The sequence below is a fragment of the Pongo pygmaeus genome, chromosome 1, assembly GCF_028885625.2.
Source record: "Pongo pygmaeus isolate AG05252 chromosome 1, NHGRI_mPonPyg2-v2.0_pri, whole genome shotgun sequence".
Classification (NCBI taxonomy): domain Eukaryota; kingdom Metazoa; phylum Chordata; class Mammalia; order Primates; family Hominidae; genus Pongo; species Pongo pygmaeus.
The window spans coordinates 197,486,906-197,514,486 of NC_072373.2; the positions used below are offsets into that span (position 1 = coordinate 197,486,906).

The 27,581-nt window shown below is 48.0% G+C and overlaps 1 protein-coding gene across 2 annotated transcripts in view; it reads right to left on the minus strand.

The window, feature by feature from the left end:
- Positions 1–23,937, minus strand: part of ZNF362 (zinc finger protein 362) — a 62,897-nt gene extending 38,960 nt beyond the window's left edge. The window contains exons 1-2 of one of the 2 annotated variants that reach the window (XM_063666233.1): positions 23,812–23,937; positions 23,559–23,681 (exon numbers count right to left, since the gene is read on the minus strand). The gene's annotated coding sequence lies outside the window, so the exon portion shown is untranslated. Of the gene's footprint in view, positions 1–5,142; positions 5,280–23,558; positions 23,682–23,811 lie in introns of those variants that run through there. The other variant, XM_054463970.2, reaches the window with a different exon arrangement.
- Between the last annotated feature and the right edge of the window lie 3,644 nt (positions 23,938–27,581).

A 27,581-nucleotide genomic window follows, 5' to 3' on the forward strand; every position in this document is an offset into this window, starting at 1 on the left:
GAATGAAGTTTGGCTAGATGATCTGGGACATCCACCTCACTCCTAATAGTGCATGATTTTAGATCTCACATGATTCTCCAAGAATTGCATATATAAATGTCATCAGATACAGACTTTATTGGAGACAGAACGGTGTCTCCTTTTCCCGAGTACACCAAGCCTGACCAATTACCCTGGATGAGTGCCGAGCACCAGGCTAAAGAGATAGGAACTCAGAAATCCTGAGGGTTCATGCGGTCTTTGTGCACCAATTTATTCATTCTTACATTCAACAATGCACTGAGGCTGTCAGCCTCAAGGCTGTCTGCCTTTCTTCCCACAACCCAGTGGGAAGAAAAAGGCTACTGAAACCAGGAATCCACAAGGTCAAAGGCACTGGAAAACCATGACACTAACATCACTTCCCAGGCGTTATTCACAAGGGAGGTGCAGCACTTTACACGTTGTAAAGAAAATCTTACTAGCAATGAGAACTTTCTGACAGCAGGAAGCTAGGTGGCCTGGTTAGGAGGGAGTTCACTGGAGGGGGGTTTTTTGGCAGAGATCAGAGGCCCTTTTGACAAGGGTGTGGGAAAAGGATTCCTGCTCTGTGCAAGGGTCAAGTGAGGTTGGGCTTCCCCTCAACAGTTGAGGGATTCTAAGGAGTCCCAGAGTGCTAGGTTCAAATCCCAGCAACTGCTCCATGATACCTAAATACCTCTGTGCCTCAGCTTCCTCGCCTGTAAATATGTTAATATTTATAAAGGCTTTTAGAACATGGCGTGGCACAAAGCGAGCCCTCTGTGACACTAAATAAGGCAGTGAGAGTCCACTTTGTAAGATTCTAAACCTAAGACTGGATCATCCTATCATGGTAAGATTCCAAGTGTCAAAGGTTCTGAGCTGGAAAGCTTCTCAGATGCTAAAGCTCTGAGATTGGGAGAGACTGGGATTCTTAGATTCCGTGATTTAATCATCTCATTATTTCCTGACAACAGCCCTGAGTCTCCCGGGGTGGGGGGAAGGAGACGACAGCCCTCGGTGTAACTTTATCTCCCAGGCAATGCGCTGCCACACCTGGACTCCCTAGCACTTCCTCACCTCTACAAAAGCCCCAGCCACACCACACCAGAACCACTTGCTCACTCACACACACGGCGCTTCAGCATGTTCTAGTGGTGTAGACAGGCAAGAAGTGCGAATAAATAAATGAGAGGGTTTCAGAGACTGGTGACAGCCACAAGAGAAAAGAAAAAGCGGCTGATGTGAGAGAGTGAGAGTAGGAAGCTATTTTAGAGCAAGTGGTCCAAGCAGACCCTCTGAGGAGGTAACATTCAAGTAGAAACCTGTGAAACAAGAAGGTGCCAGCCATGCAAACACTCAGGGAAAAGCTGTCCTGGTGGGGGAATGTGCAAAGGCCCTGCCACCAGGCTTTGTGAATTCAAGGTGCAGAACGAAACTGGTGTGTGGCTGGAGGTGGCGATGGGATGCGGGGAGCCAAGGCTGAGAGGTGGGCAGAGCCTGGACTATTAAGTGCCTTGTAGGCCCAGAAAGTACTTCAGATATTTTTTCTTATAAATGCCTAGGAAACATTAGAAAAGTTTCAGCAGGGGAATGACAAAGCAGAGCAGGGCTTGCAGGGTGCCCAGATCATTTGCCTCATTCTGAAACCACCAACACGGTTCTCAAAATCATGGCAGGGCCTAGGACAGTCATCAGCAATCCTTATAACTCAGTGGGTACGTACTGAGCTCCCACCACACGCCTGGCCAGGGAGGGGAGACGTGTCATACACTGTCTTGATATCACTCCCAACAACCATGAGAGATTCACAGAAAGTACCCCATTTTAGAGTTGAGGAAACTGAGGTCATAAAGGGAAAGAATGTGCTGAAAGTCACAGAAGCCACGTGACACAATGGGACCTAATCTCAGGACCCAGGTCTATCACTGTGATGGTTTATGGAACTCCTTTTGTGTCTTCAAGCCTTCCATTCTCTGAGAGACCTCCCCTGGGGACTCATGGAGGTGCTCAGCGAACACTGCCCTGCCTAGCGCTTCATGCACCTGCAGTCTCACCTCGTCTTCCTTGTTGGCTTTAGAGCCCTGGAGGACTACACTTGTATCTCACATGTCTGTCCAGTGTGGGCTGGGTGAGCTAAGGTTTGCATAGAAGGACAGATGGGTAGATTACTGAGATGACTAACCAATAAACTAATTAATGGATAATGAAGGAATAAGGGAATGATCTGGCAACAAATGAATGAATAAAATAGCCCGTGGCAGAAGAAGGAACCAATGGCTCCTCATTTTACAGAGAGATAAGACGGGAAAGTGTCTGCCCAGGGAAGGGCTAGGGCCAGCCTGGCTTCAGACCCAGTCCCCACCTCACCCACACACCTGCTTCCTACTTTCCATGTGGGACCAGCTTGCCTCCATCCCCCAAGACTGCAGATAGCCTATTCCTCAGTCCCTGGGATAAGTTCATGTCTCCATGGAGCGCTGGCCGTTATTCCATGACACCATCACCAGCACCACCACCCACTAGCAATTCCTGCCATCCTGGGGCCCATGCAGCCTGGCCATGGGTAGAGAGGCTCATTGTCCCTCTGAGTGTCACAGAGGAAGGGAGACAGGAGATCAGGGTCTGGTTCTGAGACCCAAATCACCGACTTCCAGCCAGTAGCTTCCCCTCTCCGAGCCCAGGTGATCTCCTGACATCTGAGCCTTTTCAGCTCTGACATTCTTTGGGTGGGGTGGGCCTCTGGATTTTTACACAGTCACTGGGTTCAGCAGAAGAATTAGAGAGCCCAAAACCTAGAAGAGTCCTTCCCACAGCACCAAAGTCCACCTGGGAAAAGGCCAGGCGAGGAGCCTGCAGGCCTGAATTTAAGCCTCCTCTGCCACTGTTCAACCTCTCTGAGTCTTCGTTTCCTTATAATGAGGTTCATAATCCCCACTAGGACAATTTAACCCCAACTGAGTTTCTGGGAGAACCTGATGTGATAACCACCACACCATACTGTGCAAACTGTAAAGTTCAATTCTCTCAGGAAGGATTATGATGGCAGGGGGTAGGAGGGGGTGAAGGGATCATGCTGTCCCATTCTAGTCCAGTTCTGTTCAAAACGGATCTTCCAGGGGTCCAGGCCCCCCATGGAGAACAGTGGAGGGAGCCCAGCAGTGGAAGCCTGAACACCCAGGTCCCGGGCTCAGTCTCCTTCTACCTGGTAGCGTGACTTCAGGCAAGTCACTTCCTCTCTCTGGACCTCAGTTCCTCCATCTAAAAACCACCTGGCTTGGTACCCTCTGGCCAAGGCATGCCAAGTTCCACAGCCCTGAACCCCTAACCCCAGCTTTCAACCCCCGACTCTGTCTTCTGGGAGCTCACTCTGTCTAGTGGAGCCAGGACACAAACCAGGAGTAAGACTAGAAGGGTCTCCCCTCCAAGAAATGCTGGGGTAGGGGACAGATGAGAGGCTAGGCCCAACACTGCCCCAGTGCCTTGGACAGCGCCAGTCACCCCAGACCTTGTGGGCCTAGCCTTCAGATCCCCCTCGGCAGCCTGCGGAGCCAGCAGGCCCTGACCTGTCCAGCAAGATACTTCAGGAACTTAACCGAAGTCCAAAGTGCTTCTACCTCCAGGTAGTAGGGCAGGAGTGGCAGAAAGGAATAAGAGCATACCACAGGGGTGAAGCTCACACCGAGGGGGTCTAGCAAACCAGACTACCTTTCCTGCCCCTCCCCTCAGACGGGACCCACTGGGCTGCAGGCCTGCACCCAACCAAAAGTTCATCATAGGGTGGGGTCGGGGAAGACATTACCACCAGCTGCCACCTCTGGGGGCAGGAGGACCACCAGGTTGGGGAGGGGGCTCTCCAACTGCAAAGGGCCAAGCTCACTTGCCTGAGGGTCCAAGGGTCACCCCAGGGCCTGGGCGGGATTCCAGCCTACACGGGGGGTCCTGGCCACCCATGAAGGAGACAGGCCCACTGCCACACACACAGCTCCCGAAGGTTCCACACTGCTGGAGGGCAGGGTGGTGGGACAGCAGGATTATTTCCTCATGCCAGGGGTCTTTGCTGGAAATCCTGGACCCATTCTGAGCCCCTCTTGCCGGCCCTCTCCCCCAGATCTGAGGATCTAGCTCCTTACAATGCCATGTTTATAGAGCACCTTCCAAAAAAGGTTTCCCAGTTCCCCCAAAACTCCCATCCCCAACCCTCCACATCCGCCCCCCCACCCCTATCCCGCGCAGCTCTGAGGAAACTGGCAGTTAACTTTTCCCAAAAATCCTGCAAAGGCAGCTGGCTGGGGGAGAAACGGGCCTCGAGATCCTTTCGCGGCATTTCACCGCCTTCCAAAAAAAAAAAAAAAGAAAGAAAAAAAAAGAAAGAAAGAAAGAGAAGCAAAGCAAAGCAAACTTTCGGAGTTAACTTTAAATTCCCAGCCCTCCCCCCCTCCAAATCGCCCGGCAGCTTCCCTTCTTTTTTTTTTTCTTTAAAGTGCAATTGCATTGTGTCTCACCTCCCCGAAAGGCTCGCGGCTCTCGCCAAAGAAAAGGAAAAAAGCCAACCCTTCGGGTGCCCCCTCTGCTTCCAGCCGCCTCTCCCACATTCTCAGACAGTTTTATTAAAATTTTCAGACAAAAGAAAAACAAAAATGGCAGCCTGGCTTATTTTTAAAACAGGACAGGGACGCCATATTCTGCAGATCTGCAAAAAAAGGGAGAAATCCGGCACTGGCCGCTCCACCGGGCAGGCTGCGAAGTGCGCGAACCGCGCCGTTTGCAATCCGTTTATTTGCATTAAGCCCCATGAATCATTGTTTACCGGAGAATTGCAGCAGGGTTTGAATAGCCCGGCTTAAGAAAACACACACACACGCGCGCGCACACACACACACGCACACACACTCGGAGACCAGCCCCAGACACGCCGCGGGAGACACTTCCTACCCCGCGCGCCCCGCCGCCGCCGCCGCCGCCGCCGCTCCGGGCCGGGCCCGAGGCGCAGGCGGCCCCGGGTCCTCGGAGCGCCCCGGCCCGCGCTGACAGCGCCCGCGCCCCGGCCCGGCCCCCGCCCGCAACTCGGCGCAACTTTCCCGCGGGCAGGCGCCCGCCGCCGCTGGGCCCGCTCCCCGCGCGCCCCGGGCCCGCACGGACCTGGCTGTGGTGGCGGCGCCTCCGGGACGCGGCCGCAGCCCCGCGCCCGGCGGCCCGAGCAGGGCCGGGCTGGGGCTCCGGCACAGGCTCCGGGCTCGGGCTCCGGCTCCGGCTCCGGCTCGCTGCGGAGCCGCGCGCAAACCTTCCGGGTCGCCTGCTGTTCACTTCTGGGTTCTGCAAGCGCCGAGGCGGCGGCGGCGGCGGCGGCGGCGGGAGGCTGGGTCTGCAGCGCCGCGCGGCCCCCAGTGCGCTCGGCGAGCCCCCGCGCCAGGCGCCCGGCTCCAGGGGGGCCGCGTCGGGCCCCCGCCTCTCCGGCTGCGCAGCCCGTCCGGCCCCGGGGGCTCCCGCGAGTGGGCAGCGCCGGGCGCTGGCGACTGCGCGCGAGGGGAGGGGGCCGGGCGGGGGGCGGGGGCGGGCCGCGCGCTGGGGGCCCCACTCGGGCCCCGGGGCCTCGTCTCGCGCTCGCCGCCGCCGCCGCCGCCACCGCCTGGCAAAGTTGCGCTGCGCCCCCCGCCTGCGCCGCGCCGGAGGCAGAGCCACAAAGGAACTCCTCGCCCCCCTCCGCCCGCCTGAGCCGCGCGGGGAGGGCACCGGCGCCCGGCCCTAGGACAGCCCCTTCCCCAGCGCGGGGGCTCCCGGGGCCCCGGCGGCCGTGGCCATTGTCCCGCCCAGGCCCGGCGGCCGCCTCGCCACCCACCCCTGGGTGATGGCAGGCTGGGGACTTGGGCCTGGCGGGCCACGGCCCTGACCAGGCCGAGCCCGCGCGGTGCCAGGCTGCCCCTGGGGGTCTCCCTCGAAGACGGCCGCCTGGAGGGGACCCCCAGGATGGACCCTCACCCCTGATAACAAACGACCTGCTCAAAATCCAGGCCGATTTTTTTTTTTAAGACGAGGACATAGGGGTAGGGAGTAGAAGTTTGCACAGGCCCAGCCACCCCTCCCTAGCCCTAGGCCGGATCCCCGACGGATGGGGCGGCCTGAAGCTGGCAGCGGCTCCTCTCGCAGAGTCTATCAGAGGTGGCACCGGCTGTCCCCCGGCTCCGGACCTCAGAGCCATCTGTGTGACTCCTCCTCCCGCCTCACCCTCCCCAGCCAATCAGTCACCAAATCCTCCTGATTCGGCCTCCCGAGCTGTGTCAGCTTCCAAACTTACACTTCTACCTGAGGAGGCAGCCGGCTCCCGGATCCCTTCACCGGCTTAGATTTCTATGGCATCCACCACCACCCGACCGCTGGGCCAGGATGGATCAGGGCTGGCCCTGCCCTCAGGGAGCGCACAGTCCCCGGGAAGGGCACACAGATAAACAATCATCTGCCAGTGTTTGTCCTCCAGGAAGCATTTCCAAATTCAGTAAATATTCATAGAGGACCTAGTAAACAACCACTGTTCTGGTTGGCTGGGAGCACAGCTATTAAAAAACTGGATAATGCCCCTGCCCTCACGAAGATTCTTGTCTAGCACAGGATGGCAAACACTGTGAGCAACTCGAAGACAGGGCCCATACGGGCTGCTTGTTCTCAAGTCCCAAGCACAGTGCCTGGCACAGAGCAGGGGCACAAGAAATCTGTGTGGCATGAATTAGTTGGAATGTTAAAGCATGGCGGGAGAGCACAGAGGAGGCCACTCTTTTCCTGGAGAGGTGGAGAGGGCTTCAGAAATTGGCTCTGGGGTGAGCGAGGTGGGGAAGAAAGGAAGGCCTTCCAGTTTCCAGAAATGACGATAATCAGAGGACCAACCCATTGTTGAGAAATTCAATGAGATAATAAATTAATAAACGGGGGAGAAGAGACAAATTATCTGTGCAGAAGAATTCCAAATAATTTATGTAGACACTCAGGGCGGGGGAGCATCACTCCCTACTCCTTAGGAGTAGGCTGCAGATAGTGACGTCCTCCCCAAGCGCACAGTATGGAAAGGGAGGGGAAAGGAGTAACTTTACAGGGAGAGAGCTGATGACTGCTACTCAGACAAGTGATCAAGGCCAAGATCAATAGCCACAAATCATGTTGATATGTGCTTGATACTATGTGATGAAAATGACACTTTACGTTTGTGGTCTTCCTCCCAGTAACCCATAACCCCAGCCTTGTGAGAAAAACAGACAGACTCCAAGAGTGGGCTATCCAACAAAATTGCTGACTGACCAGTACCCCTCAAAACTATCAAGGTCATCCAAATCAAGGAAAGTCCGAGAAACCATCACAGCCAGAGGAGCCTAAAGACACGGCCGGGTGCAGTGGCTCATGCCTGTAATTCCAGCACTTTGGGAGGCCGAGGCGGGAGGATCACCAGGTCAGAGTTTAAGACCAGCCTGACCAACATGGTGAAACCCCATCTCTACTAAAAATACAAAAATTAGCCAGGCGTGGCACGTGCCTGTAGTCCCAGCTACTCAGGAGGCTGAGGCAGAAGAATGGCTTGAACTCCGGAGGTGGAAGTTGCAGTGAGCCGAGATTGGGCCACTGCACTCCAGCCTGGGCAACAAGAGTGAAACTCTGTCTCAAAAAAAAAAAAAAACAGACGAAAGACACATAACTACTAAATGTAAAAGACATTAGGTAAAAACAATCTAAATAAACTATGAAATTTAGTTATTAATAACAATAATGTGTCAAGGAAAGTATCTACCAAGAATTGTAACAAATCATAACAAATAGTAACATAAGGTATTACTCATAGGAAAATTAGAGGAGGTATATATGGGAACTCTCCGTAATATTGTCTCAATTTTTCTATAAATCTAAAAATGTTCTAAAACATAAAGTCTATAAATTTTAACATTAATACCTTTAATTAAGGCATTAATTAATTAATTAATTTTAAAAGGTATTAATCATGGCATTGCTGAGCGGTTCAATGAAATAATGCCCATCACAGCACCTAACACATTCTAAGCGCTCAAAAAAGTTATGTTATCATCAATATCATCATTATCATCATCATTCTAGGCACTTAGAACAACAGCACATGCAAAGGCACAGAAGTTTAGAAGGGAGAGGCAGATGGGAGACAGGATCCTGAAGGCCTTGAGTGCTGAGCTGGGGCCTTTGGAAGGTATTTATGGGGGAAGGATACATGCTGGCCCACCTTTGCCCCACCAGTCTCCTCCCTAACCACCTGGAAAGCTGTGCTCCAGCCAGCCAAAGTGAGCTGCCATCTAAAGCCTTGCTATCTCACTTCTGAGGACGTTGCATATGCTGTTCCCTCTGCCTGGAACACCCTCCCTTGCCCTTTCGCCTCACCTTTTCTGACCACCTTCAATTTATCCTTCAGGTCTTAGCTTAGACATTTTCTTAAAAGCCTTCCAGAACCTTCCAAGATGCTATGAATATGATTTGGTTGGAGGCAGTTGGGGTGAGGTGCAGGAAGCTAGGGATGGAGAGACTGAGCTCAGCTCTTTGCCGCTGGCACCCATCCCCCTTTCCCCCCAAATCCAGCCATACTAGATGCTGCCCTGTCTCTGAACACACCATCCACCTTCATGATGCCTGGCCTCTGCTCATGCTGTTCCCTCTGTCTGGTATTCTTAGTCCTTTTCTCCTCATCTCATCTCTGTAGTGAACACTTACTTATCAAGTCTTAGCTCAAACATCACCTCCTGTGTGAAGCCATTCTAGATCCTTCACATAGAAAGGGCACTTTCCTCTGGTTCCCAAGGTGTCCATGGTCTTTCTGCCACACTGCTGGCAACACACTCATCACACTGCATCGGAATAAATGTTTGCTGAATGAATGGACAGCAAGCCCACTGTCATCCTCCCCAATTCTGCAAAGCTTTCCTCTAGAAGGCCCTCCATGGCAGCTCCAGCCCATTAACCCCTCTCCCTTTCTTTTTTTAGCAGTTAGCCCCTACTTGTATTCTAACTATTGTGTGTGTAAGAATCAATCTCTTGGATTAGAGTAAATTATTTAAGGAAGGAACCATGTCTCACACTTTCTGTTTTTTCACTCATTCAAGTATTTACAAAGCACCTACTCCAATGTTTCAGTTAGGGTCCCAGGCTCTGGAGAGGCAGCAGTGAAGAAGACCCCAGCTCTGCACAAATAGGGCACTGTCTTAACCAGACTATGCCACAGTAACAAAGAACTCCAAAATCCCAGTGACATAGCACAAGCGTCATTTATTGCCCACTTGTGCCACATGCCCATCATGGTTTCTCTGCTTTAGTTACTCAGAGACCTAGGCTGAGGAGTCCCTTCCATTTTGGAGCTGCACCCACTGGAACTTGTGACATTCTCAGTTACCATGGCAGGAGAAAAGAGAATAGATGGTTTTTCTGGTTGTTGTTGTTGTTGTTGTTGTTGTGAGATGGAGTTTCACTCTTGTTGCCCAGGCTGGAGTGCAATGATGCGATCTTGGCTCACCGCAACCTCCGCCCCCTGGGTTCAAGTGATTCTCCTGCCTCAGCTTCCCGAGTAGCTGGGAATTACAGGCACATGCCACCATGCCGGGCTAATTTTGTATATTTAGTAAAGACGTATTTCTCCATGTTGGTCAGGCTGGTCTCAAACTCCTGACCTCAGGTGATCTGCCCACCTCAGCCTCCCAAAGTGCTAGGATTACAGGCGTGAGCCACCACGCCCAGCCGAGAATGGATGATTTTTTTCAGGCATGGATTTTTCACTGCTTCTGCCTGGAGGTGACACACACACCCCTTCTCACCATCCATTGGCCAAGACTAGTCACATGGTCCTGCCTACTGCAAGGGAGGCTAGGAAATACAGTGCTACTCTGGAAAGAGAATAGACTGGACATGGGTGAGCTCTTCCACTGTCCCAGGAGAAAGAATTTAGCAAATAATTACTGAAGTAATGCTTTAATTAGGTCTCATAAGTGCTACAAAGGCGAGGCTGGAAGTGTCTGGAGAGTGTCTGAGAGAAGATCAGGGAGGGATTCCCAGAGTAAGGGACATTTAAGCTGACACCAGGGAAGAGTGTTTCCAACAGAGAGAACAGTACATGAAGGTTCTGGGGCAGGGAGGAGTTTGACACATTGAAGGGCCAGAAAAGAGAGGGCAGCTGTGAAGTGACACTCAGGGCTAGATGTCCCAGGCAGGCCCAGATAGGTAAGGGTTTAGGATTTTAGCTTAAGGGTAAAGGAATTCCCAGGAAGGTGTTAAGCAGAGATGTGATATCGGCAGAGTTTTCTCCAAAAGGTCCATGTGGTTGCTGAGGAGAGAATGGGCTGGAATGGGCAGAGTAGGGAAGCGGTGGGGGTGCTGGGGGCAGTGAGGAGACTTTCAGAGTCCTCCAGGTGAAAGGTGGCAATGGTTTGGACCTTGGCATTGGCAGAGGTGGAGAGAAGTGGACAAACATGGGATTTTTTTTTTCTTTTTTTTAATTTTATTATTATTATACTTTAAGTTTTAGGGTACATGTGCACAGTGTGCAGGTTTGTTACATATGTATACATGTACCAGGCTGGTGTGCTGCACCCATTAACTCGTCATTTAGCATTAGGTATATCTCCTAATGCTATCCCTCCCCCCTCCCCACACCCCACAACAGTCCCCGAAGTGTGATGTTCCCCTTCCTGTGTCCATGTGTTCTCATTGTTCAATTCCCACCTATGAGTGAGAATATGCGGTATTTGGTTTTTTGTTCTTGCGATAGTTTACTGAGAATGATGATTTCCAATTTCATCCATGTCCCTACAAAGGACATGAACTCATCACTTTTTATGGCTGCATAGTATTCCATGGTGTATATGTGCCACATTTTCTTAATCCAGTCTATCATTATTGGACATTGGGGTTGGTTCCAAGTCTTTGCTATTGTGAATAGTGCCGCAATAAACATACGTGTGCATGTGTCTTTATAGCAGCATGATTTATAGTCCTTGGGTATATACCCAGTAATAATGGGATGGCTGGGTCAAATGGTATTTCTAGTTCTAGATCCCTGAGGAATCGCCACACTGACTTCCACAATGGTTGAACTAGTTTACAGTCCCACCAACAGTGTAAAAGTGTTCCTATTTCTCCACATCCTCTCTAGCACCTGTTGTTTCCTGACTTTTTAATGCAAATCAAAACACGGGATTTATTAAGGAATCAGCCCTACCAGGACTTGGTGACTGATAGATGCAGGGAGTAAGAAAGCAGGAGGTGTTCAGGTGACTCACAGGTTTTGCAGCCCTCATAGTGCCCAGCACAAGGCTGGCTCCATTACATTGTATCCCCAGCATGTTCACCATGGGACCTTGACCTTGGACTCATCTGGGACATCTAGCCCTCAGTGTCATTTTGCAATCCCACCTCGTTCCACTCCAGATTCCCTGTTCTTTCTGTCCCTTCAGTGTGGCAAGCTCCTGCTTGCCTCATAGCCTTCACACTCCATTCTCTCTTTTGCAAATACTTCTCTCAGCTCCTCTCTGGTGTCGGCTTAAATGTCCCTCTCTGCCATCAAGCTAGCTAACCACCTCCTCGTTCTGCAGGAGGAGGGGTGTACCTCCCATCAGAACTAAAAACGCTCTCAAGCATCAACCATGCACCACCTTCTTCTTCTTCTTCTTTTCTTCTTGATTCTTCTTCTTTTTTTTTTCTTCAACTTTTAAGTTCCAGGGTACATGTGCAGGATGTGCAGATTTGTTACATAGGTAAATGTGTGCCATGGTGGCTTGCTGCACAGATCAACCCATCACCTAGGTATTAAGCCCAGCATCCATTAGCTGTTCTTCCTGATGCTCTCCCTCCCCCTGCTCCCCAAATAGGCCCCAGTATGTGTTGCTCCCTCACTATGTGTCCATGTATTCTCATTGTTCAGCTCCCACTTATAAGTTAGAATATTCAGTGTTTGGTTTTCTGTTCCTGCATTAGTTTGCTGAGGATAACGGCTTCCAGCTCCGTCCATGTCCATACAAAGGACATGGTCTCACTCCTTTTTATGGCTGCATAATATTCCATGGTATATATGTAGCACATTTTCATTATCCCGTCTATCATTAATGGGCATTTTGGTTGATTCCATGTCTTTGCTACTGAACACATGCACTTTCTACTTGGCCCCCCACAGTAGTCTTGAGAGGCAGGCTGGTAGGAATATTATCCCCATTTCACAGTGGAAAAAACTGAGGCCAGAGAAGGGAAGTGGTTGGCTATATCTTGGGGCCAGCCCTCTAGCTAAGGTCCTCTAGCTAAGGTCCTCTAACTCCTGGTTCAGAGTTTCTTTTACTGCAGTGCCTGGTGCATAGTGGGTGCTGTATGGCATTTGCCAAGAGAATAAATGAATGAATGAATGAATGAGCACATGACTGTCTGCCCATTCACTTCTTTACCTTTGCTCATTTTGTTTCCCTCAAAGAGGCTGCAGATTGAGCTAATAGATTAGGTTTAAGAGTCCCAGAGAGCTCTTTGAACCCTAGCTTTGTCATTTAAAGATAGTGACTTTAGGCAAGTTTCTTCCTCTCTCTGCAAATTAAGGATGCAAATACCTACTTTATAGAGCAGGTATTAAAAGAGAACGTGTGGGTTAGGCCAGAGTAATGTTGGCTGCCTGTTCTTCAGGGACCTGTTCCCACCTTGCCTCCCTTGGAAAATCTTCCCTGAGAACACCAGCCTGCACTTACCCACACCCAATAAGAGCCTCTCAAGCCCTTCTCATCTGTACCTCCCAGGTTATGACCCAGATGAAAAGTGTCATTTAAACTGCAAACTAGATGCTCTGCCTTCCCAGGGCAGTGGCATAATTCACATCGGTGTGAAACTCAATCTCTGTGTACTCTCCTTTCCACTTTCTTGAGGGAGTGGGGCAGGAAGGGGAAAACTTCTACCACTTTCTCTGGGGAGACTCTGAGTATCATTTGGCCCTCTGTTAAGCAGAGATATGAACGGAGATTTGGGTAAACCAAAACTGTCCATGAGCTGAGCAGGAGATGGAGACCTAACTTGCTCTACATGATAAGCTGATGGGGATAATGGCCTATAAGTCTCTACATGGCATGGTCGCTGCCAACCCTTTCATCCCCAACTAGAACTGTTTTCCCCCTTGACCTCGGTGCTCCAGCCACACAAGCCCCCTGGAGTTCACAGAAGGCATGCTGATTCCTCTTGCTACAGGGACTTTGCACAGGCACTCCTCTCAGAATGTGCTCCCCAACCATCTCTGCCCTGTCACCTAGCAAGCTCCTCCTCACCCAATATGTCGTGGCTCACAGCCACATCCTGAGGGTGACCTTCTGCCACCTTCAGGATACTCTCGTAGCTCCATGGACCTACCTTTCCTTTTTTGCAGACTTATCTCAGCTGTAATTATTCATTCTGATTTCTAATTGTTTGCTTTGACATCAGATTGTAAGCTCAATACATATTTCTTCCTTCGTGCAATAAAAAGTGACGGAGATTGAATTTTTGAAGGTGAAGGGGCTCAGAAAACGAACAGGTTGAAATATTTGAGCATTATCTTGAAGTGTGGGGGTGATCCATAAAATGGGAGAGCCTGAGAAGAGCAGTGGCCGGCACTGGTGGCTGAAGGACTCTGAAGAGCAAGGCTAGCCATTATTCAACTTGCTCCCCTTTGCATTGCTATGATACAACCCGTCTCCTTCAACCTCAGTAAAATAACCTGCATACTGAATGTGAGGTTGGCACAGGGTTGCCTGGCTTGGCACTGGGCAGAGAGGAAAGGTGAGCAGAGGAGAGACGAAAGGTTTGCTGGGAGGAGAAAACTGGGGCTGAAAGTAAGCGCAACTTTGCAAGTCACTGGAATTTGAAGAAATCTTGGGGCCATCACTGGATTTCTTCAAGATGTGAGACAGGAAATTCCAGTCCATTTTTATCTAAATCTCAAAGGACTAGTAATCTGGGTTCTCAGCAGGAAGAATGCTGTGACTGATTAGCAATGTCTGTCATGGGCAGTGACAACTGGTTACACAGATCTGCAGTTGAGCTTAGCGTTCTCTTAGCCAGAGGGTGAAGACTATGTCTTAGTCATCTTTCACCATCAGTCACCATCAGCAGTGAGCTGGGGGTCATGGGATGGAGGGTGATAGCAGTGAAATGGGCAGGAGAGCAGAGCCTTGACCAGGCAGGGCAGGACATGGGGCACCAGGTCCTGACAATGTCAAATCCTGGAGTGAGCTTGGGCAAGCCATGTTGCATCTCTGGGCTTCAATTTCTTCAACTTTGAAATGGGCCAGTAGTACCTGTGGCAAGTTATAAGGCAAGAGCGTTAGTGCTTTGAGGTCAGATATACAGGGTTCAAATCTTGGTTCCCACTAGCTTTAGGACCTAGGAAGATCTCAGTCTTCTCACTTATAAAACTTCACAGGTCAGTGTGCCAGGATTAGAAGTAGTACACACCAACAATTAACTAGCATTTGCTACAAGCAAGGCACCTTGCTGGACTTTTGGGGACTTGACCTCACCCAGAGAAAGGAGAGTGCCCAGCACAGTGCCCAAAAGCCAACCAGTGCTCAATGACTGTTCACTCCCTTTTTCCTACCGAGTCTAAGGAGCTCATGGGTGTGGAAGGGCTCTATCATCCATAAATTGTCTTTGGAAAGCGAGGCTGATGACAGTAACTACTTACAGCCTTTCCCCCAGCTGGGCTGACAATCCTCCCATGCTGGACCCTCGCAGCACATCTGGACCCAGCTCCCTTTCATGACTGGCCCGGGGACTGCCAGAGGAAAAGGGCAGAAGTGCCATAATGAAAGGGCTGACAATTACCTTCCCTCTTAATTACCATTTGCAGTAACTAAATAATAATAGCCTTTTGTTGGCCCTGAGAATTCAAAGCAGCCCACATCATAACATCTGGTTCTGCCTTTTGCCAGGAATTGAATGCCCATAGGGACAAGATGGGGAAATTGAGGCAGGGGGGATAAGGCTAGCCATTCTTAAGTCACACCGAAATCAGAATGCCAGCGTTGAGGCAAGGGTCCTTAAAGAAACGACTCCAAGTGGCAGATAGCCGCAGCCCTGCATTTTGGGTGCCAGCTCAAACCACTCACAAGCTGTCTGGTTTGGGTGGTTCACTCCCCTCTTTGTGCCTCAGTTACTCCATATGTAAAATGAGATGGAGTCAATACTTGACCTGCCCTGAGCACATTGTTCTAGACTTTACTTTGTTCATACATAGTAATGGGAAATTCTTTTTGCAAACTTTGGGTTGCTAGAAATAGAAATCCACCATAGACCAGCAAATAAACAGAAAAAAATGGGTTTTTTCTTACCAATTACCAGTCTACTAATTCTAGAAAGGTTTGAACAGCCGGAGGTCCTGAGACCTCTGCTTTTTGTGTGTGAAAAAAGCAGAGGGCTCAGGAACAATTAAACCAGAGACCAGGACAGCTCAAGGCCTCCTTCCTCTCTGCACCTCTTGAACATCAGCTTTATTCTTTCTCCACCTTTCTTCAGAGGGTGAGGAACATGGAGCACCAACAGCTACTCCAACCTACAGTTCAGACTGTCAGCCACCTATAGGCATCTACCCTCACTGGTCTGGCTTGAGCCAGGCAGCCACCCTTGAACCAATAACTGCATCCAGTAAGGCAGGGTCTATAATGGCCTATAGCAACTTCAGGGATGGAGTAAGAGAAGGGGTCAGTCACAGAATTAGTAGGAGCCACTAGGCAGGCAACATAATAGTCATCCACTAAAACAAAAGTCCTGCACGTGGCCTGCAAAACAGTGAAGGGAAAGTTGCTGTAAAATCAAAGTAACGGCATAAATCACCAGGAACAGAGAAATAGCAGAGGCTCCCCTTGGAGGGGAAGGAGAGAGCTGTACCATCTCAGGTGGGCTTGACTTCAGGCCTCAGCCCTCTGAGCTGGGGACCCGGTCCTATGTGAGCATCCCCTTTGATCACTACACCGACCTGGAAAAAAGCAATTCCCAGGCTTTTCCATGACCTGAGTGAACATCGATTGGTGCTGCCTGCCAGGCCCCTTCTTTGGGGGTGTTTCTGGTGGGGACCAGCGGGTCACATAACCCAAGCCAGGCCAATCAGAATCCTTCTCCTGGTCTTTCCTTGAGAGACACCCAAGGCCACGGCCCCATCCAAGACAACAGACATCCCATGACAAGAGGGCAGCATTCACCTGCCTGGTCCCAGCCACCCCGGAGTTGGGCCTAACTGCAAGCTCGTCCCTTGGTTTGGCTATATTGAGTCAATCAAATCCCACTTTGAGTAGGTGTATTCACTTACTGGGACTGTTATAATAAACTACCACAAACTCAGTGGCTTAAGACAACAGGAATTTATTCTCTGGAGGCCAAAGTCCAAATAGAAGACATCAGTAGGACGATGCTGCCTCCTCCTAAGGCTCCTAAGGCTCTAATCCTGTCTTGTCCCTTCCAGTTTCTGATGGGTGCATAACTCTGATCTTTGCCTTTGTCTTCCCACGGCTGTCTCTCTCTCCCTCCCTCTCTCTCTCTCCCTCCCTCTCTCTCTCTCTGTTTGAGATAGGGTCTCGTTCTGTCACCCAGTCTGGAGTGCAGTGGTGCGATCATGGCTCACTGCAGCCTTGATCTCTCGGGCTCAAGTGAGTCTCCTACCTCAGCCTCCTGAATAGCTAGGACTACAGGCACATGCCACCATACCCAGCTAATTTTTAAAAATTTTTTGTAGAGACAAGGTCTCGCTATGTTGCCCAGGGTGGTCTCAAACTCCTGGCCTCAAGCGATCTTCCCGTTTGGGCCTCCCAAAACACTGAGATTACAGGCATGAGCCACCGCATCTGGCTTCCTTCCATCTCTTATAGGGACACTTGCTGTTGGATTTTTGTTCACAGTTGTATGCCTACCCAGGTAGTAATCCAGAATGATCTTCAGATCTCATCTCACGATCCTTAATTATATATGCAAAATCATTTTACCAAATAAGGTCATATTTACAAGTTCTGGGAGGTAGGACATGGGCATATCTCTTTTTTGGGGGGGGGTGGGCACCATTTAACCCACTATAGCAAGCCTATGTCATTTGTAACCAAAAAAAAAAAAATCCCTCGTATATGCCTCAGGATTAGGCATGGATCAGTCCTCCTCACTGTGTTCTGGTCCTGAACTCTGCAGCAACATTTTAATAACTAACGCCAATCCTTTCTGAGAATGTGATCCATCTCTGAGCCCCAGGTTTCGTTTTCCACCTGTAAAAATGGGGCAAATACCATCTAAATGGTGGTTGAGTGGATTAAATGAAGGGTCATCGGTCAGACCCAGCCTCACACTTTAAACATCAGAGCTTTTTCCCAGCCTTGACGGTGGACCTGAGCACTCAGGCCACTGCGAAGGAGCAGCCCTGCTTACAAATGAGCAGGTTCATTCATCAAATTCCCAGGAGTCCTGGCAGCCTGAGTTCACCCAGACTAGACCCTGTGCACCTGACAAAAACAAATTTCTGCTTCTGCAGAGCTGAGGGCTGGAGCCTCTGGCTAAGTCTGTCAGCCTTGTAGAATGACAGGAATCCGAAGGGTGATAAAATGAGGTTGGCAGTCCCATGAAGAAAATCCCAGAGATTAAACCCAAAAAACCCAACACACTATTAATAGCTGTTTCTTATTGTGTACCTCCTCCAAGCCAGGACCACACTCAGGCCCTTGCTCCCACTCCCTTTTAATCCTCACCACAATCCTATGAGGCAGCTCTCATGATCCCCATTTTACAAAGTTGTTGAGGCTCAGAGAGATGAAGCCAGTGATCTAAGGCCACACAGCAGAGTAAATTGTGTAGCCTGAGGCAACTCTGTAACTGTCACCTCAGCCATGATAAGTGCCTTCCCAGTCTCTCCTCCCCACAAAGGGTGGCATCAGAGCAATTAGCACCACGGTGAAATAGGATTCTGAAATATGAACTGAAGGGCTTTCGCTCACAAAATGTACTTGTCCCCTTGGTCATTCCTCCATGGACTTTGTCTTCTTCGCAGTAGTATGCCCAGTGATTAAAAGAGTGCCTAGCACATACTCTGTACTCAATAAACATTTGTTGAATGAATGAATTCAGTTAGTGAGGGCATTCCGGTGGTTAGTGCCTCAGGGAAGAGATGACGTGATAACACAGACAACAAAGGGATCCTGGTCTGGCCTTTAAAGTGTCAAAACCCTAGGCCCAGACAGAAGACCAAAGAGCTGGGAAAGCATGTGATATATAAGGAAACAGTTCATCCCTGATACTAGAACACACATCTCCTGGCCCTGCCCCTCTGGGAATGACAGGAAGGGGAAGGAGAATCAGAGGGGAAGCAAAAACCAAAAACAAAGCTCTCTGCTTTGTAAAAGCACTTGAAAAACAGAAAGTACTGTAGACATTATAGTGATTACACAGGGGAACCTCAATCCCGCTTCCCCCATCCCATCCCTCCACTGACAATTCTTTCATCAGTCTCCAAATCCATGGACACTTTTCCTTTTTTTGTAAATTACACATATTTTTTTCCATCCTAAAAATGATGCATGCTCATGATAGAAAATACATAAAAGTTGGCCGGGCGCAGTGGCTCACGCCTGTAATCCCAGCACTTTACAAAGGAGGCCGAGGTGGGCGGATCACGAGGTCAGGAGATCGAGACCATCTGGCTAACACGGTGAAACCCTGTCTCTACTAAAAATACAAAAAAAAAAAAAAATTAGCCAGTTGTGGTGGTGGGCGCCTGTAGTCCCAGCTATTCAGGAGGCTGAGGCAGGAGAATAGCATGAACCTGGGAGGCGGAGCTTGCAGTGAGCCGAGATCGCACCACTGCACTCCAGCCTGGGCAACAGAGCGAGACTCCGTCTAAAAAGAAAAGAAAAGAAAATACATAAAAGTCAAAGGAAAACAGGAAGAATCTCCTTCAGGTCCATCAGTTAATAATAACTAAGATTTTGATGTATTCCCTCCAAACACTTTTAAAAGTTGTGGTGATTTGGGGCCAGGTGTGGTGGCTCATACTTGTAATCCCAGCACTTTGGGAGGCCAAGGCAGGCAGATCACCTGAGGTCAGGATTTCAAGACCAGCCTGGCCAACATGGTGGAACCCCCATCTCCGCTAAAAAAAAAAAAATACAAAAATTAGCCGGGTGGGGTGGCGGGTGCACCTGTGGTCCCAGGCGCACCTGTGGTCCCAGCTACTCTGGAGGCTGAGGCAGGAGAATCACTTGAACCCAGCAGGCAGAGGGTTTCAGTGAGCCAAGATAGCGCCACTGCACTCCAGCCTGGGCAACAGAGCAAGACTCCATCTCAAAATAACATAACATAACATAACATAACATAACATAACATAACATATAACATAACATAACATAACATAACATAACATAACATAACAACAGTTGTGGTGATTTGGTAATATAAAAGCATATATAATTATTTTGAATATCTCTCATTATAATACGTTGTCATTGGGGAAAAAAATAGAACAGAAAGAAAAAAAGAAAGAAAACATAAATATTAAACAGAATCCCCCAATCTCAGACACAATCCAGGTTCCTCCCTCCACCTCCTACTGTTTTCTGGGACTTGTGGTTTTGGTAAGAATGTTTTTTTAAGGACATATATGGGGAAGGGAGGAGAGGAAGCAGCACTTTGGCTTGTCCAAAACAGGATTTATGACTTAGAAACACAACAACTGCCCATTTTTCTGGTTGCAACATGTCTTCAGTTTCTGAACCAGGAGCAGAGAGTTGGGGGAAAATGAGATATTTACACCTTGCACTTTCTTGTCAAGTACAACAGGGGGTTTAATTCCACTTCTCAACCCACCTCCATCACTTCCTAATCCATGGGAAGTCTTGATTCTGGCCATGGGTTGATTTTCAATGCTGGTTTTCAGTGTCTTTATTAGAGAGTTTTTGTCTTTTTCTGGGTCTTCACAGGTATGTTAGTGGGTGTATCACTAACTGCTTGCTAGGATCCACTTTATGTATTATTGACAAATTATAATTTTGTATATTTATGGGGTATAAAGTGATGTTATGTGCAGAGTGTGGAATGAGAGAACCCACTTTAAAAGTTCATCCTTATCCTATTTGACCTCTCATGGCATTTCTCCCCAGCAACCACTTCCTCCTGCTCAAAATGCTCACCTCCCTTGATTTCTGTGACACCACGGTCACTGCACTCTCCCTTTGCCTTCTGATCTGTCCTTTTCTGTTCATTTTGCTGGTTCCTCTTCCTCGGCCATCTTTCCCTAGGGTTCATTCTCGCTCTCTCTTCCATCCCCTCCATGACTTACACAAGGTTAATTCTCCCTCCCTGATCCATCCCTGCAGCCTCAGGACCACATACTCAGTGGCTTGCTGCACACCTCCCCCTGCTCATCCCTCAGGAATCTGAGATTCCACGTGTCCACAGCCTCCTCATCACCTTTCCTGGTATTTGTTCTTCTTGCTGGACTGATGCTCTCTCATCCTCTTCCATTCACCCACAAGGGTTGGCTCAGTGTCATCTTTAGCTGTCTCTCCCCTTCACCCCACATACCACTGAGTCCAGCTTAACTTGCTTGGTGGTGGGGGTTGGGGGTTGGTACATTTTCATTGTGAAATAATTTCAGGGCCAGGCATGGTGGCTCACACCTGTAATCCAGGTACTTTGGGAGTTCAAGGCAGGAGGATGGCTCCAGGCCAGGAGTTCGAGACCAGCCTCGGCAACACAGTGAGGTGTTCTAATATTTCCCTTTTATTTCTTCTGGCAGCATAAAACCTGCATCTTCTGTTGTTTCTCTCAGCTCTCTTCTTTGAGATTTGATCGTTTTTTCTGTGTAAATACTCATTCCTTTATGATTTGTTATTGCATAGTTAGTGGACTTTTCCATGATTTCTGTACACCAATCTTCAAGGAGAAATATTTATTTATTTGTTTATTTACTTATTTATTTTAGTGTAAACATAACTTTGTAAAACATTTTATTCGTACATCTTTTTTTTTTTTTTTTTTTTTTTTTGAGATGGAGTTTAGCCCTTTGGCCCAGGCTGGAGTTAAATGGCATGATCTCGGCTCACTGCAACCTTCACCCCCACAAGGTAGAAGCGATTCTCCTGCCTCGGCCTCTCCAGTAGCTAGGATTATAGGCACCCGCCCCCACACCTGGCTAATTTTTTTATTTTTAGTAGAGATGGGGTTTTGCCATGTTGGCCAGGCTGGTTTCGAACTCCTGATCTCAGGTGATCCACTGACCTCAGCCTCCCAAAGTGCTAGGATTACAAGCGTGAGCCACCGTGCCCAATCCATACTTAATTTTTTAAAGCTTGATATTTTACTCTCCAGTGATCAGGACTGATTTTTGTGTCAGATTCACCTTACCTAAAACTTCACACTTGAAAAGGACAACTCGGAGTGGGGGGAATTGTCATGTACAGCAGAAAGCAAAATCTCAACAGATGCCCCCTTTGGATTACCCAGCACTTCAAAGGTTGGGGTTCACTTTTCAAGCACTGTCTCTACTGCATGCACAGCTTTGTATGGTGCAATCATTTTGCGTGGGAAAGTCTTTCCACTGTCACACCCTTATTCTGCAGCATCTGCCACCAGCAAAGTGAGATTGAAAAGCATGGGCACATTTTTTCCAAAGTTCTGTAAAGTGTCACACATGGGGGGAAAACGCCAGGTAATCACATAGAATGTCAGAATTGTACTCAGGTTCAGTTTCTTTGCCATCACTCTGCTATCACTGCTTGTTTTGAGTCTACTATTTAAACACAGGGATATGGGATATGATGGGTTGGAGGTGCAAACTGCACCAAAGTTAGCTTGAACAAGAAGAACCAAAGTGAATGTACTCTGTAAACAAACAGATACATTTTGCAGAGTTTACATATACCAGGGCAAAATGTCTACCTGGGAATTCGCCAAATAAATTTCCACTTTGAACCCAACATTTATGAAAAGATAAGTAGTAAGAATTTGCTCGTTTGAATTGTACATATGTATGTGTCTATGTGTGTGTGTTTATGTATATACGTATATGTATACTGAATATACAATTATATCTAAAAGCAATGGGAGCAATTGCTCAGATGTTTTAAGGGAGGACTGTTTTATCACTGAATTGTTGGCACATGGTGATAATAAAAAGCACCTCAATTTTATTCTGTTTTACTACTTTTAAATTCTTAAAATACACCACTCACTGCCTGCACCCAGACCAGATGATTCCTGCCCTTGGTATGTCACTGATTCAGTGCCTCATATCAGGAAGCAGGTGATTGTCAGTTTGTTCCAATATAGGCTGCGTTAACTTTGATCACTTGATGAAGGTGGAGTCCCCTGTAAAGTTACATGTTTCCCTTTGCCACTAATAAGGAACATGAGGAGATACTCTAAGACTACACTAATATCCTGTTTCTCATCAGGCTTTCACCCGGGAGTTCTACCACCCTCTGATGATTTTCCAACTTTCATTTCTATATTTAGTAGTTGGCATTCTACTGTAAGAAAAAGCATTCCCTTCTCCCTACTTTATTTCCTTATTTATGTCAGTATGGATACATAGATTCATATTTTTTCAATGGGTGATAGTCTGTTACTATCATTATTTATTTTGGTTTTCAAATTATCCCTGATTTGGCCAGTGGGAGCATTTTCAGGTTGGTTCCTATGTCCTTCTGACATGTTCCCATCTGATATTATTTTGTTCTGTGTCTCCACCCAAATCTCACCTTGAATTGTAATCCCTGTAATCTCCACGCGTCAAGGGCAGAACAAGGTGGAGGTAATTGGATCATGGGGGCGGTTTCCCCCATGCTGTTCTCGTGATAGTGAGTGAGTCTCATGAGATCTGATGGTTTTATGAATCTGGCATTTCCCTTGCTTGCACTTACTCTGTCCTGCCCCCCCGTGAAGCAGGCGCCGGCTTCTCCTTTGGCTTCCGCCATGATTGTAAGTTTCCTGAAGCCTCCCCAGCCATGCAGAGCTGTGAGTCAATTAAACTTCTTTCTTTTATAAATTAGTCAGCCTCGGGTATTTCTTCATAGCCGTGTGAGAACGGACTAATACACTATCATTCTTTTGAGCACTTCCCTACTTTCTGATGTGTACCACTATGTATTATTAAAAACCCATGTGAGTATATGTACCAATAAGTATATGAGTACCAGGAAATGATCTAGGGGACCCCAGAGGGAACATTTGGGGCCCCCATTAGGGCCCATGTGTGGGATCTTGCCAACAACATTGGAACAGGAGAGAGCAAATCTGAGATCTACCTTTAGCTTTGTCTGCAACTCCCCACCAGAGTGAGTGTGCTGCCACTGTTCTGTCCCTTATAAATAGTCTGGCATATAATAATCTATTATTAGTGGTATTTGATAATAGTGCCACAGACACAAATTGGGGGGATGGAGTAGGTGTTATCAGGCTCACAGTGGTACTCCCAGAACTAATTCACTGTGTTGGTAGTCTCCATGCCCTCAACCAGTACCTTCTGTGAAACCACTCCTGCTGGGGCTACCATAACAAAATGCCGTAAGCTGGATGGATTAAACAACAGAAATTCATTTTCTCACAGTTCTGGAGTTCTGGAGGCTGGAAGTCCAGGATCGAGACACTTGCATGGTCCGGTTCTGGTGAGGCCTCTCTCCTCAGCTTGCAGAGGGGGCTTTTCATTGTGTCTCCACATGGCCTTTTCTCTGTGTGCACACATCGAGAGGGAGAGAGGGAGAGAGAGACAGAACGCTCAGGAGGTGTCTCTTCCTCCTAAGGACCCCAGTCCTATCGGATTAGGACCCCACCCTTATGACCTCATTTAACCTTAATTACCTCCTTTAAAGGCCCTGTCTCCAAATCCAGTCACATTGGGGGTTAGAGCTTTAACATATGAAGTCTGGGGAGACACAATTCAGTCCATAACAACTCCCTTCACTCTGGCTACATGACCCTTCCTTTCTAGCTGCATTGATTGGCTAACGTGCAAGCACCTGACCTAGGCTTGGCCAATCACAGCACCTCACTTTCCTCAGCTATTGGAGGAAATTGTTCAGTGATTGGTTCAGCCAAGGTCACATGACTCAAATGGGCTTTCCAAGGGATTTTATTTTTTAGTTTGAAGCAGAGATCTCAATTTTTTATTTTTTTATTTTTTTATTTTATTTTATTTTATTTTTATTATTTTATTTTATTTTATTTTATTTTATTTTTTATTTTATTTTATCTTATCTTATCTTATCTTATTTTATTTTATTTTATCTTATCTTATCTTATTTTATCTTATTTTATTTTATTTTATTTTATTTTATTTTATTTTATTTCGAGATGGAGCCTCACACTGTCACCCAGGCTGGCGTGCAGTGGCGGGATCTCAGCTCACTGCAACCTCTGCCTCCCAGATTCAAGTGATTCTCCTGCCTCAGCCTCCTGAGTAGCTGGGATTACAGGCGCCCGCCACCACGCCTGGCTAATTTTTTTGTATTTTTAGTAGAGACGGGGTTTCACTATGTTGGCCAGGCTGGTCTCGAACGGCTGACCTCTGATCCACCCGCCTTGGCCTTCCAAAGGTGCTGGGATTACAGGCGTGAGCCACCGCACCCAGCCACCATTTTTTTTAAATTAAAGGCTAGATAGTAAATATTTTCAGCTTTGAGAGAGAAGGAGTATATGGTCTCTGTCACAACTATCAATCCTGTGTTAAACTCTGCCCTTGCAGGTAAAAGCTCTACGAAGTGATTCATAGATTTCATAGATGCTCATTTTTATTAGCATGTAGTTCCAGCATCTTTAACACAGCCTTCAAGGTTTCCCTGTCCTCAGCAGCTGACAGAGTAAAGAAAGAGAAACCTCTACTCATATACCATTGGCCAGAACTAGTCACATGGCTCCACTTGGCTACAAGAGGCCTGGGAAATGGAGTTTACTTGTGGGCCCAGGAAGAAGAAATGGGTCTGATGTACATCCAGCCATCCTCTGCCAACGACTCCACCACAGATCATCATGAGGACTGAGGGAAAGAATACTGTAAAGACTTAGGACAGCGTCTGGTCCACATAAGCACGCAATAAATGTTAGCTACGATTATTACTGAAGCTTCAGGGGGAAAGAGAAAGCACTCTTTTCCTTTCTGGTAGTAGAGCCATATCGATGTAATCTTGGAGCAGCCAGCAGCCATGGCTGCAACTGTGAGGAGAAGGTCAGCGTAGGGAAGAGATGCTGACACACAGAAAGAGACCAGTGAGATAGTCCTGACTGCACAGAAGTGTCTGTTGCAATCAAGCCTGTCCTTCTGCAGCCTTGGTCAGTCTGCTCTTAACAACAACAAAAGTAACAGTACCTGACATCTATTAAACTGTGTTATGTGCCAGATGCTTCATTAAGCTCTTAACAGATAATATTTTTCTAATTCAAACCACAACCCACGGCAGGGGGAGGAGTCATTAAATCATTTTAAGGAGTTGATACCAGCATTTAACAAAAATTTTTAAATTTTATTTTTAATTGAAAAAATAATTGTATATATTTATGAGGTACGATGTGATGTGTGGTTTTGTTCTGTGGAGTTTTTTTGAGACAGAATCTCGCTCTGTCGCCCAGGCTGGAGTGCAATGGTGTGATCTCAGCTCACTACAACCTCTGCCTCCCAGGTTCAAGTGATTATCCTGCCTCAGCCTCCCGAGTAGCTGGGATTACAGGCATGTACCACCACGCCCAGCTAATTTTTGTATTTTTAGTAGAGACAGGGTTTCATCATGTTGGCCAGGCTGGTCTCGAACTCCTAATCTTAAGGGGTCTGCCCACCTCAGTGCTGGGATTACAGGTGTGAGCCACTGTGCTTGGCCACAATGTGATATTTTGATGTATGTTTACATAGTAGAATGATTAAATAAAGCTAATTAACAAATCCATCACCTCATCTACTTATCATATTTTTGTGGTGAAAACATTGAATGTCAGCATTTTTAAGAATAAACAAAATAGACTACACTAGACTAGACTAAACTAGAACATAAATTATCAGAGTATATCACATATAGTAGTAACGGCAAATATTGTGTATGTGTGTGTATATATATATATAATTTTTTTTTTTTTAGAGACAGAGTCTTGTTCTGTCACCCATGCTGGAGGCTACAGTATCTTGAACTCCTGGGTTCAAGCAAGTCTCCTGCCTCAGCCTCTTGAGTAGCTAGCTAGCTAGGACTGTAGGTGCACACCACCACACCTGGCTAATTTTTTTTCATTTTTTGTAGAGACGGGATCTCACTATGTTGCCCTGGCTGGTCTCAAACTCCTGGCCTCAACCAATCCTCCCAAAGCCTCCCAAAGTACTGGGATTGTAGGCATTAGCCACTGCAACCGGCCTGTTTTATGAGCATTTGTCTTTGATTTATGTGTGTGCTGGGTGATGATATAAAGTATGTTTCTCAAGATGGGCTGCAGTCACTGCATTAATTCATTGCACTAATCCACCCTTCACCTGGTGAAGGGGGTATTACTATGAGCCCATCCTATAGATAGGGAAGGTGAAGCCCTGAGAAGTGACCTCACTTGTGGGCTGCACAGTTAGAAGGGGCAACAGTCAGCACTTGCACCCCCACAGTCAGGCTCCTGAATCTCCCTCTAAGGTCTACCCTAACACTCTTCCAATAAATCAGTAACTTCTCTTTCAGCTTAAGCATCTTTAAGTTGGATTTCTGTGCTGTGCAAACCCAAGAGTCCTGACCAACAGAAGGAGGGAGGAAGAGCATTGACAGGACTGACAAAGGTCCGCTGCTTGACCAAACTCTAGTCAGGCTTCTAAACCTTCTCCTAGGTCCACCCATATGCCCACCCTGGCCTGTCTTCAGCAAGAATCCTGTTAGGTCAGTTTAGCCAGAATTCCCCTTATCTCTGATGTTTCCTCTTAGTAATTTTCCATGTACTGACCCTCACTTCTGGGCTATAAATTCCCACTTGCCCATTCCGTATTCAGCATTAAGCCCAATCTCACTCCTCCACTACAAAATCCTATTGCAGTGGTCCCTATACCTATAGTGACGGTCCTGAGTAAAGTCTGCCTTACTGCGCTTTAGCAAGTATCCTTGAATAATTTTTTCTTTAACAAGGCACTGGATGTGGAGAGAGGAGGCCAGGTCCTAGGCTAGGCTTAGCCTGGAGTTTGCTGGAGACCTTCAAAACGACACCTCACTTTTCCAAGTATCTGTTTCCTCCTCCTGGCAAATGAAGATGGCAATAGTGTCTCCCTTAGAGGCATCGCAAGGAAGAGAGATAACCTAGGAAAACTAATCATGTGTCTGGCCAGGAGTGCCTGGGGGGTGGGGTGGGACAGGGACAGCACATGCAAAGGTGTGGGGAAAGCATTGAGCAGAGCAAGGAGAAATCAGCACAGGAAAGCAGGTATTGCAGGGCCTCAGAGGCTGGGTGACAAGGAACATGGTCCATTACCAAGCAGAGTCCTGGGAGGTTCCAGAAGAGTAAAGTGAGGAGTTCCCAAGTGTCCTAAGGTACAGACAGACATTTCCTATGAGTTAAACTTGAGGAACACACAACATGGTGCCTCCATCACAGGTGGCTAATAGAGGAGAGTCAGGCATCTCATA